This window comes from Mus musculus, chromosome 11, assembly GCF_000001635.26.
Source record: "Mus musculus strain C57BL/6J chromosome 11, GRCm38.p6 C57BL/6J".
NCBI lineage: Eukaryota > Metazoa > Chordata > Mammalia > Rodentia > Muridae > Mus > Mus musculus.
This window is the reverse complement of record NC_000077.6, coordinates 11,171,542-11,184,354: the sequence shown is the minus strand read 5'-3', so window position 1 is coordinate 11,184,354 and position 12,813 is coordinate 11,171,542. Positions and strand designations below refer to the sequence as shown.

The 12,813-nt window shown below is 40.1% G+C and overlaps 1 protein-coding gene across 4 annotated transcripts in view; it reads right to left on the bottom strand.

Annotated features, from left to right (window-relative positions):
• Vwc2 (von Willebrand factor C domain containing 2) overlaps nt 1-12,813 on the bottom strand; it is a 155,428-nt gene that overhangs the window by 84,941 nt on the left and 57,674 nt on the right. The gene's annotated exons all lie outside the window — the stretch shown is intronic.

The following is a 12,813-nucleotide window of genomic DNA, read 5'->3' as shown; positions in this document are numbered from 1 at the left end:
TTCATGGATCAAAGTCAATAATTTAAATAGGTCCACAATGATATGGTAAATCTATTTGGATAAAAAATAAGTCAATGGGGAAAATATTTTTTTGGAAATGGTACAAGCACAATTGGATTTGAAAATGGAAACAGTTATTAAACTTTCTCTCTATATATACCTAAATATATGGGTCAAAAAAACCTGAAATCATAAAACTTCTGGTTCACAATAAAAAATAAAAAAGTAATTGGTGATGTTGGGTTAGGTAAATAGAACATAAAATATAAACCATAATAGACAGATGGGAAAATTAAACTTTATGAAAATTAAAATATTTTGCTCTTTGAAAGGTACCATTTAGGCATAAAAGACAAGCCACAGCCTGAAAACAAATATTCATCACACACACACACACATACACACAGAGAGAGAGAGACAGAGCGAGAGAGAGAGACAGAGAGACAGAGAGAGACAGGGAGACAGAGAGAGACAGAGAGAAGGACAGAGATAGATAGATAGAGAGAGAGAGAGAGAGAGAGAGAGAGAGAGAGATCACAAAGGGTTTGAATAAGCCAGTTCAAATCAATAATGAGAATCAAGCAACTCAAAGAAAAGTGAGCCAAAGATCTGGACACCTCAGAAAGTTCACTTTCTGAATGAAAATAAAGCCTTAGGAAAGAATGTTCACTCTTGGCAGTCATGGGGATGAAAATTGAGGTTCACCTTTTAGAATTTCTAAATTTAAGTGCTGTCAATAACCAATGTTGGCAATGGCATGGAGCAAATGTTTAATTAAATGCTTCATAAGTGCTATTTCACCCAGATTAGATTTCTGACTGAATTCTGAAGGCACAGATAATTTTCTAAGTGCATTTACAGTGATTTCTCTTAGCAGGCTCTGAGAATTCCTGAAAATCAAGTACACACATACCCTTGCCAGAGGCTGCTCTGGGCACCAAATCTCCTTGCTTACGTCTTATTTCCAGCTAGTGCCATCAAGCCTTTTCTACTTATCATGGGACCCAAAATGTTGCTCTGGTAGCCATCTTGCTGTGTGTATATCTCTAAGTGCAACACACTGTGTTCCTATCTATAAGTTACAAATCACTCTGTTTTTCATCTAAGTGTCTTTGCATTAAATCCTGTGATCCAAGAAATCTATAATCATATGGAGCACCACATAATTATGTCACAAACAAAAGCACTCACACTCTCCTGAAGAGAATACAATCTGGAGAGCTATGGTGTGAAACCCTGTCGACATTTCTTACTACAGAAAACATGCCCCAACTCCCAGCATTTCCATTCCTGTAAATCTATCCTAGATAAATAAGAGCTTTCTCTGGAACAAAAGCTGGCTCATAAATGCTCATAGAAGATTATTCACACTTGTGAGAGACTGAAAGTTGAACTGACTCAGGCAGTTAATGAAGTGTGATGCTTTATGAGTATGTCAAAAATGAAGCGGAGGTAAAGGCAGCAGCATAGGTTGGTCACACAACCTTCTTGGTAAGTTAATCCATGCAGAGAATTCTACAAGCTCGACTTAAAAGAAGTACAGCCACAGAACATCAAACACTTGTCTGGAGAAGGAACTGAAGACTGAGGAACAAGCTGCACAGATAACAAACAAACAAAACAAAAATAAAGATGATTTTTAGCATAAAGAATCATAAAATTAATACAAGTTATTTTTAGTTGTTTCCATAATATCAAATTTGTAAAACTTCAAAACCTGTAGTTTTTTTTTGTATTTGTTAGGTTCTGTGATTAACATTTTCTAGTGGACTGTGAAAGAACTATGTATCCTCAATACACAGACATGACTCATGTCAGAAACTCTGTGATGTGCTAGGAAGAGCTAAGGTTCAATCTGGTCTAGAGGAAATCTACTAGGCAGAAGTGAAGCCATGATAGCCATGTTGATTATATACATATATATGCGTGTGTGTGTGTGTACATATTTACATAAAAATAAATTATGTAAACATTTATATCTACATATTTTATATAAATAATGTATATTTTATTTGTAAACAGCTGGGTTCATAGAGTTTTGAAATATGACAACTGACAATCCCAGGTTCCACAATTACTTGTACAGATCACTGCTCAGATGTAAACATGAATTGTACACACAGCAGAGCTGAGTCTATGTGCATTTCTTTCTGCTGGCTCAATCAATTAGCAAGACCATGGTTTTTATAATGATACTTTAATATGTCAAATTTTAATCACACTTATTAGTCAAAAAAGACTTTTTTGATGTTGGAATTTTTAAGTGAATTTTAAAAAGATTTAGTGAAAACATTAAGTGTCTTAATTTTGGTGGGATTATCTTTACCTAGCTGGCAGTCCCTTATCCAGACTAACCAGAGGGCACAGAGACAGTATCCAAATTAACAAAATCAGAAAAGAAAATGGAGATATAACAACACAAGCTGAAGAAATTTAAAAAAATTATCAGATCCTAGTACAAAGGCCTATTCTCAACAAAACTGGAAAATCTAGATTAAATGGATGGTTTTTTAGACATATACCAGGTACATTGATTAAATCAGGATCAGATAAACAATCTAAACAGTCCCAAAAACCCTAAGGAAATAAAAGCAGTCATTAAAAGTCTCCCAACCAAAGAACAACAACATCAACCAATCAGACCTCCCCAGAGCTCCCAGGGACTAAACCACCAAAGGTACACATGGAAGGACCCATGGCTCCAGCTGCATATGCAGCAGAGGATGGCCTTGTCTGGCATCAATAGGAGGAGAGGCCCTTGGTCCTGTGAAGGCTCAATTCCCCAGTGTAGGGGAGTGACAGGGTGGTGAAGTGGGAATGGGTTGGTGGAAGGGGGAGGGGAGGTGGGATAGGGGGTTCCGGAGGGAAATCCGGGAAAGGGGATAACATTTGAAATGTAAATACACAAAATAGCCAATAAAAACCAATAAAAACAAAACAAAACAAAACATCTCCCAACAAAGAAATCCACAGGACCAGATGGTTTTAGTGCAGAATTCTATCAGACCTTCAAAGAAGACCTAATACTAATACTTCTCAAACTATTTCATAAAATAGAAAGTTACACTGATACCTAAACCACACAAAGACCTAATGAAGAAAGAGAACTTCAGACCAATTTCCCTCATGAATATTTATGCAAAAATACTCAATAGAATTCTTGCAAACCGAATCCAAGAACACATCAAAGTGATCATTCACTATGATCAAGTAGGCTTCATCCCAGGATTCAATATACAGAAATCCATCAAGGTAATCCACTATATAAACAAACTCAAAGGAAAAAAAAAAAAACATGATCATCTCATTAGATGCTGAAAAGCCTTTGACAAATACAATACCACTTCATACTAAAAGTATTGGAGAGATCAGGAATTCAAGGCCCCTATATAAATATAATAAAAGCAATATACAGCAAACCAATAGCCAACATCAAACTAGATGGAGAGAAACTTGAAACTTCCCACTAAAATCAGTGACAAAACAGGGCTTTCCACTCTCCCCTTGTCTATTCAATATAATACTTGAAGTTCTAGCCAGAGCAATTAGGCAGCAAACGGAGGTTAAAGAGATACAAAATGGAAAGGAAGAAGTCAAAATATCACGATTTGCAGATGATATGATTATACTTAAGTGACCCCAAAAATTCCACGAGAGAACTCCTACAGCTGATAACTTCAGCAAAGTGACTGGATACAATATTAACTCAAACAAAGCAATAACTTTCCTCTACTCAAAGGAAAAATGGGCTGAGAAAGAAATTAGGGAAACTCTTGCATGCGCTCAACTGGCCAGGAAGAATGACGCTGCAACAGGATCTTTCTGCACACGTTTATTGGGAGAGCTTGATTGCAGGGGCGAAGTGACCCCAAGCCCAGAACTGGTGCTGCTTATATAGGCCTAGGAGAGGCGTTCTCTCTCATCTGATTGGTTAATTTGTCTCTCATCTGATTGGTTAACTTGTCTCTCATCTGATTGGTTAACTTGTCTCTCATCTGATTGGTTAACTTTGGTCAATTCTCAAAACCTCATCTTGGCAAAAGAACCTTTACTGCCTATGTATGTGTGGTGGCCAGCAGTAGCCAACTGCCACTCTGCAAATGCTACTCTGTAACTGCCACTCTGTAACTGCCACTCTGTAACTGCCACTCTGCAACGGCTTCCCACAGGAAACGACACCCTTTACAATAGTCACAAATAATATAAAATATCTTGATGTGATGGTAACCAAGCAGGTGGAAGGTTTGTATGACAAGAACTTCAAGTCTCTGAAGAAAGAAATTGAAGAAGACCTCAGAAGATGGAAAGATCTCCCAGTCTTAAGGATCCACAGAATTAACATAGTAAAACTGGCCATCTTACCAAAAGCAATCTACAGATTCAACGCAATCCTCATCAAAATTCGAACTCAATTCTTCACAGAGATAGAAAGGGCAATTCTCAAATTTATCTGTAATAACAAAAAACCCAGGATAGCCAAAACATTCTCAACAATAAAAGAACTTCTTGGGGAATCACCATTCCTGACCTCAAGCTATACTATAGAGCAAAAGTGAGAAAAGCCAAATAGTATTGGTACACAGACAGGCAGGTAGATAAATGGAATAGAATTGAAGACCCAGAAATGAACCCACACACCTTTGGTCACTTGATCTTTGATAGAGGAGCCAAAACCATCTAGTGGAAAAAAAGACAGCATTTTCAACAAATGGTGCTGGTTCAACTGGCGGTCAGCACGTAGAATGCAAACTGATCCATTCTTTATTTTTCTGTACAAAGTTCAAGTCCAAGTGGGATCGTGAACCTCCACATAAAAACAGATATGATGAATCTAATAGAAGAGAAAGTGGGAAAGAACCTGGAACACATTGGCAGAGGGGAAATTTTCCTGAACAGAATGCTGATGGCTTATGCTCTAAGATCAACAATTGACAAATGGGACCTCATAAAATTGAAAAGCTTCTGTAAGGCAAAGGATACTGTTAATAAGACAAAAAGGCAACCTACAGATTGGCAAGAAATGAGGAAAAAGAACATTTCTCTATTGCTGGTGGGATTGTAAACTGGTACAACCACTCTGGAAATCAATCTGGAGGTTCCTCAGAAAATTAGAAATAGATCTACACAAGAAGACCCCACAATACCACTCTTGAGCATATACCCAAAAGATGTCTTACCATGCCACAAGGACATCTTGCTCCAGCATGGTCATAGAGACCTTATTCATGATAACCAGAAGCTGGAAACAACCCAGATGTCCCACAAGGGAAGAATGGATACAGAAAATGTGGTTCATTTGCACAATGGAATACTATTTTGCTAGTAAGATCAAGAACTCAGGTGATAGCAGATGCTGGCAAGGATGTGGAGAAAGAGGAACACTCCATTATTGGTGGGATTGCAAGCTGGTACACTCTGTAAATCAGTCTGTTGGTTCCTCAGAAAATTGGAAATAGTTCTACCTGATCACCTAGCTATACCCTGGGCCTATACCCAAAATATGCTCTAACATTTTACAAGGCAAGAATGTAGAGAAAGAGGAACACTCCTCCATTGCTGGTGGGATTGCAAATTGGTAGAGCCACTGTGGAAATCAGTTTGCCAGTTCCTCAGGAAATTAGATATAGCACTACCGGAGGATCCAGCAAGTGGTAACTCCTGGGCATATAACCAGAAGATGCTCCAACTTGTAATAAGGACACATGCTCCACTATGTTCATAGCAGCCTTATTTATAATAGCCAGAAACTGGAAATAACCTAGATGTTCCTAGATACAGAAAATGTGGTGCATTTACACAATGGAATACTACTTAGCTATTAAAAACAATGACTTCATGAAATTCACAGGCAAATGGATGGAACTTGAAAATATCATCCTGAGTGAGGTAACCCAGACACTATCTTTACCTTCCTTTTCTTGGGTACTGACTTCTAAAAGAGTATGTTTAAGAGAAAATTCTTATAAAAATTTATACAGACTCTACTACTAAGTGGTGGTTTAAATGAGAATGGCCCATATGAGCTCATGTGTTTGAATACTCAGTCCTTAGTTTGTGAAACTGTTTGGGAAGGATATCCTTGACATGATAGTGATGGACTGACTCCTATTTTTCGGGAAACATACAGCCCCAAATAATATGTTACTTCTGTAAGGTACCTTGCCATGGTGTTTTGTCTCAACAATAGAAATGTAATGAATATATACTGGAGCTGAAAAAGTATATATTAAAACCGAGTTTCCTAGAATGCGATTTATACTAGCATGAGGATCCAGAGCTAAATATCATTCATCCTCCAATACAGAGAGTTTGAGGCCAGCCTGGACTACATGGGATTCTATCTCAAAAATAACATTGATATTTAACCAAGCCTGTTCAGAAACAACTATTTTCTTGCCATCAAGTAATACAACTCTTTAAATAACATTAACATTGTCTTATGGTCTATAGATCATATCAAAATGGTTTAAACTACATAGTGTGGTATTGGTCAAAAGAAAATCAGGGAGTATTTTGGGTAAGTGACAGGGGTCCTGGATCCCATCCCACACATTCTAAGAAGTGACCGTAGATGATTTTCTGTGATTAAATTGCTCAAAAAGAAGTCATCCCTTAATTCAGAATTCTACTCTGAGAGGAACAGCACAGTGCATCTCTGGTCTGTGGTCCAGCTTGGCCTATGGAGCAAGTGGAAGGACAGCTGACATGTTACCACTCCCTCCCTCCTAGGACTCCTGCCACTTAAGCTTGTGAACTGCACCTCTGAGTCAGATTGTCAGTGGTCACCTTTTGCGTATGTCCCAGGAGATGAAGTTTAGGCAGTATGAAAGGTTTTAGATGCAGTGTGAAGATGAGGGAGAGAAATCAGGAACAGGGGTGAGACACAGTTTATTTTCTGTATTCCTGGTATATAAAATAACTGTATTTCTTTGACACACAAGACAAATTGTCTTAGCTGACAATTTTTTAAAAAAGAAATTGTTGGTAATGAAACACTTCAGGAGTAGTTTAAAGACTTGTTCTCATCAACTGATCTTCGTTTTAATCATTAAAAAATTATATCCTCAGCCAAGTGGTGGTGGCGCACGTCTTTAATCACAGCACTTGGGAGGCAGAGGCAGGCAGATTTCTGAGTTCAAGGCCACCCTGGTCTACAAAGTGAGTTCCAGGACAGCCAGGGCTACACAGAGAAACCCTGTTTTGAAACAAAACAAAACAAAAACAACAACAAAAAATTATATCCTCTATAATGCTCTTCTAACATAAGAATAGACTAGATAAAAATGAATTCTTTAAAACAAATATCCCTTTATTCTTTCTCTGCTTATAAAACCTTAATGAAGGAGCCTTTCCTGCAGGCTTCTGTTACCCATGGGAGCCAGAGAGGAGAGTTTCAGCATCTTTATTACTCTAAGGCTACACTTTAGATCGTGACTGCCAGGCTACTGCGGTGATCATTGTTCATGGAGCCCAGAGAATGGTCATAGTCTCTTGCCAGGAGTTTCTTGCACTTCAGAGTCTCAGCGATGCACAGAGCCTGCAGGCTACAGATGTCTGAGCTATTTTAAGTGCTTTTTAAAAATAAGCATTTTCTTCAAGGGCTTCAGAGCATATGGCAGGGTCTCCCCAAGATAAGGACAGGATGCTTGCTATCTCTAACTCCACCCTACTTCAAAGGAATTAAACTTGATATTAAGGAAGAACAGAATATAAAGGAGCTGAAGACAATTAGAAATGATCCAGGAGAGCTCTCTGTCTTCCTTTTATTTATCTAGAAATTAAACACAGCCTCCATACCCCTCTCCACCAGGGAGAACAAAGGTTGGCCTCTCATAATAGCTTTGACCTCTCATGGGTCTGGAGGTAGAACAAGAGGAATCTATAATAATGAGCTTCACTAACAGCCTTGTTGTCCAGTTATTCACCTTCTCACAGTTGATTATCTTAGAGATTCAAACTCTATCCCTTTGTTTTGTGACTTCTTACTCTAAAATTGGGCATCTTTGTTGAGTATGTCATATAATCTAGAATCCATTGCTGCTACTGGAAAACTATTTACTCTCATTTGCATATGGAAATGCTCACCAACAACTTTCTGTCCCTCGTCTCTTAGCAGTCTGTTGTTTGTAACAGAGCACGTAGCAATTGTGAACTTCTGGTTTTGCTCTATAGCAGATAGAGTTTACACTGTAACCTCCACATGGCTGTGTGTCAGCTTCTATGTCTTTTGTACTTTGGTTGGCACAGCAGTGTAGGACAGAGAACAGAAATGAGCAAGCGCTGGCTCCAGGATTTTTGGCTTTCATGCATTTCATTTCTCCTCTCTGAAATTTACTTAGGAAGCATGCCCAGTACTAAGGCAGGGTTGATTCAGGGGCTCTGAAAATGAAGGAAACTGAAATCAACCTCACCCATAACCGAAAGTACATTTATTGCTATGAGGGGCCATCAACCTTCCCACAGAGATGAAGGTAGTACCTCATGGGGGTGGGGAAGCCAGAGTTTTATAGATGGAGTTGGGTCCAGACAAGGGAATGCATGTCTTTTCTAAGAATGGGCAGTTGGATGGACACCAAGGGCTTTTCAAGAATGGAGGGTTTAGCTTGGGATGAGATTCTTTTTATCAGGGAGGGGGGTCAGATGTTCACCTTAGGAGAGGGGGTGATTCCTTTGTTCAGGAGGCCACACAGTCCTCCACCCAGTATTTGGTGGCTCTACTTAGAGGTGAAATCTAGTGTATTCCTTTATTCCTATCCTAGTCTGCTCCTTGACTAACTACACATTTGTTCAAACAGCTACTATCTTAACCAGTATACAGCAGCCAGGTCTGTCGGGGATTATGTGTACTCAGTCCTCCAAGACACATGTGGTTCTTATCTGGAAAATTCTTGGTGTTCCTAATTAAAGAATTGGCAACAATTCCCTCCCATTCCATCTGGTACTACTTTACTCAGTGATGGCTGATGTGCTTTCCAGAGACACTCAGTGAATGTGTGATTAAAGATACATTCAGTTCACAGCTGTCAGGATTAGCGAGTAGTAAGCACTCATCAGTGAAAGTATTGGGTTTAGAAAAGATGAGATAGAGGAGCCATGTTCAGAACTGAGGGCTTACGGGAACCTCCTAGGGCAATGGACTCTTACACTTGAAGTTTATCTTCATGAAAATGAAATAAAAGTCTGGGTTTGACTGTTAGGTAAGAGCAGAGTGTGTCTTCCATCAACAGGGAACACATTCTGCATTCCTTGGATGCCCCTATGGAACCTTGCTTTGAATATTCATTGGCTCATACTCCTGGAGAAGGAGACAGATTGGATAAGTCATCCATAGGACTATTTATCTTCAGACTATCTGCCATTGACAGGTCATTTCTACCAGGAGGTGTCCTGTGTAAGTGTTTTAGATGCATTTCAAGTTACCTCCAGTAATGGTGCCATTGATCATGGCAAAGCTATCTGTCTTGGGTTGAATGGCTTTATTGTGTATTGTGACAATTGATTCCCTTTTGCATAGCATACAGACTAGGGGAATTTTAAAGCACTGTATTAATGACCAAGCAGCTTCTAACAGATAAATAATGACGGATGACAAGAACATGAATGTACAATCTCTGGGAGGTCTGGCCTATGCAGTTCATCCAGAATATAAGTTTATTCCTCAGCGCTGGTCTACCTGCACAAACTGCTATAGTGTTTTCAGCACGAGTTTTGAAGGCTTATTGAAAGGAAAGTTGTCAATACATGCTACTCTTTTGTTTCTTGACATGAAGTGTCACTGTAGTGCCTAGATTGCTTTCAAAGTAAGTATTACTCTTTAAAGAAACCAAAATTTCAGGTAAAGCCCTAGGGCACAAGAGGTGGGAAGGAAGCAGTCTTGATTCTTGGTCTCAATAGTAGGCCTGTGACTTATTTAGTCCTCACAATAATTCTACAAGGGATGCACAGAAGACTATGTCTATTTTACCAGATTCCTTGATCTGATGTGAGATGCCTTGGCTTGGAGCTAGACCACTGTGATGTCCCCATCTTACTCCATGTACCCTGTCACAGTGGTCTAAAACCAAGCCAAGGAGTTTTACACCAGAGCAAGAAATCGGGTCTAACCTGACAGTTCTGAGGGTTGTATAAAGCACACCTAAAACTTGGTCTTCCACCAAGAATGCTATTAGGGTTGGTTTTAATATCAAATGACTACAGATTCAAGTCACTGGAGTAGTGTCCCGATTAACCTCGTTGATGTAGAAGACACACCTCAACTGTGGCACCACTTTCTAATATGCACTACGGATAAAAGAGGTATGACAGAAGGAAACTCATCTTGCTTCTTGGTCACTTGGCCTTCCTTACCACCAAGTTCATTCGATGCTAATACTGAATTCTCTGTTTATGTCAGTGTTTCTGAGCTTTCATCATGGACTAGGGACCAGTGGGTCTCCAGGAATTTTCTGGGCTTCCAGAGTGAGATTGGGACTGGCAAGCTACTCAGGCTTGTGGACTAAGCAACTACGAGTTGTCAGGCCTCATATAGTGATAGACAACCACTGTGAGACTGTTCAGTAGGAATACTCTGACTGCTGAGGTTCCCAGCTTAAGGAATGAGCACCTACTGGTTTCTCAGACCTCCCTGCCCCCCCCCTCTCTCACACACACATACACACACACACACACACACACACACACACACACACTATTGCTTTTGTTGCTCAAGAAAATCCTGACAAATATACTTGACTACCCTGAAGGCCCTACCCCCCAGACTACTCTCATGGGTAAAGGCTGTTGACAGTCATTTGAGATGCAGGTGGCCATCCTCTGCCCTACATAGGAAAAAAAGCCAAATGTCACAAAATCCCAGAACTTGCCCCAAGATCAGGCAACGGAATCCTTCCAATCCCCAGCCAATCTGGAAAGCTCTGCTTCCCCTGTGGGGCAGTGGACCTTGAGAAGTATCCTGGTCCTCAGTTGAACTAAGGATAGAAGCCCTGGAGATTCTGAAGGGGTGGTAGGAGCTTTGTCTGCTCCTGGACACCAGGCTCCTGTCACTAGCTGTAGTCCTTCCCCCAGATTTGTGGCTATCAATCACTTAAAGACAATATTCCAAGCCCTCCACATGTAGATGAAGAAAAGAGACGTGACCACAGGTCATGTAGACTCAAGACAGATCTCCATTTTAATGAGACACCTAGAGGCCTAGAGGAAAGCCAATAATAAGCTTTCCTTCCCAGTTATTCCTTCCTGTGAAAGGTTTTAATCTCAGGCCCACCCCAAGAAGCTGGGTATGGTTTTATGCATCCATTTTCTGCCATGACACTAAATGCCTTAATAATGGACAATATATGGACTACTTCTTTCCTCAGGATCTGCTGTAGGGAACCATGGAGATGGTCTTTGCCTACAGAGTGGCTGTCTAATCTCCAGTAAAAGACCTCTCTACACTCCCAGCCATGATTGCCACCAAGCCAAGCCTGCCACTACCAAGCCCCTTAAGGACTCTCTCAGTGATTCACTGCTGCCCTGGGCTAGATCCAGCCCTCAGGCCCAGACTCCATTCTCAGCTCTTCAGCGACTTCCAGGAATGCCTGAGTGTCCAAGAGTCTGGGAACTCTATGGCCCTAGCCTCTTCACAGGCCAGGGAATTCCCGAGCCAGCTTTGACAATCTCGCACCTCAAATTGTGCTCCATCCTCAGTGGAGTTCAGGGGCTTCCCTACAACCCAGCACCCACCCAGCTACATCATGGCATAAGTGCAGACAAATGCCCTGCATCCAGCTTTGCCAAGCAGTGGAGCCCTGTGGCAGATATGACAGGAGACCTACAATACTACATTCCCCCACTTCACCAATACACAAGAAACCATATATAAAGCCTGCCTCCTGCTCTGTTTTTTGCTGCTTCTCTTTGAGTAGAGATAGCCACCCTCTTGTGTCTTTCTCAATAAATCTCTTGTGTGAGGTTTGTTGTGTGTTGTGCCTAGAGAAGAGAGCAACCCCACTCATTCTTTGGGTTGGACCCTTCCCATCATTAGAGGAGAATGCCCTACAGACTTGCCTACAGGCAATCTGGGTAGAATAATTTTCTCAGTTGAGGTTTGTCCACATAACCCTAGCATGTGTCAAGTTAACAGGAAACCAACTAGGACACTAGTCATCTGAAGTCTGTCTATTTGTCATTTTATTTTCTGAGGCATAGAGAAGAATAGTAAGGCAATTTTTGCTGAATGAATTTATAGAGGATTTCAAAATTTATCCTTGAATTTAACTATCAGGAAACATCTATGTATCCACAGTTCCAGATACAAAAAGAGGTTTCAGAAAGATGAGGTTATTTGAATGTCATACTCTGGAGACCTTTCTGTGTAGATGGCAGTTCACCAACTGATTTTGATGTCAGTGCCTGTAAATCACCAGGAACTATTTATGTCTGAAGTTATTTGCTATAAAGGCAGAGAAATATAACATATTGTAGAAAATATGCTATTTAATCTATTTTCAAATTTAAATGTTCAATACTGAAAAATGAAGTATCCTTTCCTCTAAATTAAATGAATGGGAGTTTAGAAGGGTTAAAATAAAACCAGAATGAATCGGCGCAACCTTTTGTTGAACAACATGGCAATATATCAGATCGTAAAAATGTTGCAAGCATCTAGTTTTATCAGCCCACTCCTGGGACTGTGTTCTAATAATTCAAAAGCAAACCAAGGCTACATATACAGTGAAGTTACTGTGGAATGGGACTTTTTCCTGTTCCCCTCCCCTCTTTTATCATAATTCAAGCAGAACCACAAACACACATTATTTACAAGGCAGACTC